This window comes from Myotis brandtii, unplaced genomic scaffold, assembly GCF_000412655.1.
Source record: "Myotis brandtii unplaced genomic scaffold, ASM41265v1 scaffold23570, whole genome shotgun sequence".
NCBI lineage: Eukaryota > Metazoa > Chordata > Mammalia > Chiroptera > Vespertilionidae > Myotis > Myotis brandtii.
In genome coordinates, this window is record NW_005358890.1 from 1 (window position 1) to 2,706 (window position 2,706).

Below are 2,706 nucleotides of genomic sequence, written 5' to 3' on the forward strand. Positions count from 1 at the left end.
AGAGAAACATTGATTGGTTGCCTCCTATACATGCCCTAACCAGGAATCTAACCCACAACCTAGGTATCTGTCCTGATGGAATTGAACTCACAACCTTATGGTGAATGGGATGACATACCAACCAACTGAGCCACCCAACCATGGCTTGATCTCTTATTTTCATAAAGACACCAGTCAGATTGGATTAGGGACCATCCATAGGACCTCATTTTATTTTAATCACCTCTTTAAGGGCCCTATCCCCTAATGCAGTCACATTCTGAGGTACTGAGGGTTAAAAATTCAGCAGATGAATTTGGGGGAAATACCATTCAGCCCATAACATAAAGCATAACCAGTTTCATGGTAGAGTTTTAAAATGTAGATCTCTGGATTGAAGTAGAATATACTTTATATGGTAGATATGTTATTTATAACACTTAGTTTATTTAACCTGTTTTTATTGCTTTTAAGAATTGCTTTTTTCAAAACCAAAACAAAGAATGCTGACCATGGGACGAGCAGAAGTACTTCAACAAAATAAATGCACATTGCCATGCATTATAAACACTTTTGGCTTTAGTATACCTGGGGTTTTACTGTTTATGTAAATGCAGGCATTGGTACAATGAGGCCTGGTAACTCTATAGTAAACTACATGAAAGGCCCAGTAGGAAAGCGTTCTAGAGTAGTGGTTCTCATGCTTCAATGAGCCCAGGATTCATCTGGGTACTGCGTGGGCTAGATTGCTTGTCCTCAGAGCTATTCAGATGTACTGGGTGGGAGCAGGGAAGGGCACTCAAGAATCTTTATTATTAGAAAGCATCCTGAGTGATACTGGTTCTCCCAGGGCCTACTGTGAAAATCTAACATCACTTGCTCCCTCTAATAGAACCTGTTCTTTCTCCCATTTGAGCTATATCTGTAATTAAAGTCATGCTATTTATATTAATTTGAAGGTCAAAGGTTTGCCATGATGGAAGAAAAGGTCGTTCTTTCATGGATCCTGCGGCATTTTTGGGTAGAATCCAACCAGAAAAGAGAAGAACTTGTTCTGGCAGGAGACCTGGTTCTTCGTCCTCTTAATGGCATCTGGATCAAGTTGAAGAGGAGAAACATAGATGCATCCTAACTCCATTATTGGCTGTGCCTCAGTAGGAATAAGGTCTTTCTTTAAGAGAAACTTTGCATTTACAATGTGTAGATCATGAGTTTAATACTCTTAGTCCCTACACCTATTTTTTTCTTACCCCACTTCCCTTGGGGTCAAGTCTATCAAAGGAAGAGTTTTTATATTTTCATCACCACCATTATCTTACCCTTGGTCATGATCCCAAACGGTGAGTTAACTGATGTCAGTACCCAAATAAACATATACATTTCTCAACAGAGGGATCCATAGCCCAATTCATTTTCAATTGACAGACCCAAAGGATATAAGTTAATTGAAGTTCCAGAATTTTTTAAGGTATTCTTGTTCAACACAAATATACATATACATTTAATTTGAAAAGGGTAATTAAATACTTAGGCTGGAGCTTAGGTTTTAAAAATTATATCAGTGGCATCAGTTATGAGAATAATTATGATGATGATACTTTTCAGATTTTATCAAGGAGAGCAGATAATTTATAAGTTGACTCATAAGTTCTGTTCCTAATTCCCTTTAATCGTGTATTTATGGCCTTCATTTCACTTCATTCTACATAACATCACAATTACCTTCTCACATCATATATTACCGGGAGAGAGTCCTCTTGGTGATCTCCAGTCCCTCATAATGGCTTTTGGAGCTGGAAGCACCTTAGACCTTATCAGGTTATACTCCTTTTCATTCCAAGGAGATAAGATCAATCAGAGGTAAGTTTCTATCCAAAGTCATACCACTAGGGAGTGTCAGAGCTGGAAATAGATAGAGGTCTAAACTCTAAATCTCTACTACAGTATGCTATGGCTTTATGGAACTCGGGTCTATAACTGGGTGTATCATTAGAACACAGATCTTCTAGAATTCTCCCATCATTAATGAGAAGAGAAGCTGCACATGTATAGTAATCCAGCACTTAGTTTACGGTTAAACTACTGGGAAATTCCATCCTCCCAAACATATTTGTGAAGCTGACAACTGACACAAATTCCCTGAATTTGAATTCCATTGACAATATCTCTACTCCCTCACTCAGTGACTTTAAAAATCTTCTTTTAATAAACTTTATGAAACTCAGGTCTATAACTGGGTGTATCATTAGAACACAGATCTTCTAGAATTCTCCCATCATTAATGAGAAGAGAAGCTGCACATGTATAGTAATCCAGCACTTAGTTTAGGGTTAACCTACTGGGAAATTCAGTCCTCCAGAACATACTTGGACGTATCAAGCTGATAACTGACACAAATTCCCTGAATTTGAATTCCATCGACAATATACTCCTTCACTCAATGACTTTATAAAACTTCTTTTAATAAATAATTTTAATGAGATTGTTTCTGTTTCTAAATTGATTTTAGAGTGGGAAGAATGGTGAGAGAGAGAAATATCGATGTGATGTGAGACAGGTACCTTGATCCCTTGTTTCCCATTCACCTCCCGACTGGAGATTAAACTGACACTTAGATTTGTGCCCTGACTGGGAATTGAACTTGTGACCTTCTGGTGCATGGACAGAGATTGTTTCTTTACTTTTCTCAAGGCAATCGCAGGTGGAAGCAACAAACTATGAGAATGG

At 37.9% G+C, this 2,706-nt stretch overlaps 1 long non-coding RNA gene across 1 annotated transcript; it reads left to right on the plus strand.

The window, feature by feature from the left end:
- Positions 1-903: 903 nt before the first annotated feature.
- LOC106726167 lies at positions 904-2,461 on the plus strand. Its single transcript, XR_001362197.1, has 2 exons — positions 904-1,948; positions 2,205-2,461. It is a non-coding gene; the product is annotated as an uncharacterized LOC106726167 (long non-coding RNA).
- The last annotated feature ends 245 nt before the right edge of the window (positions 2,462-2,706 follow it).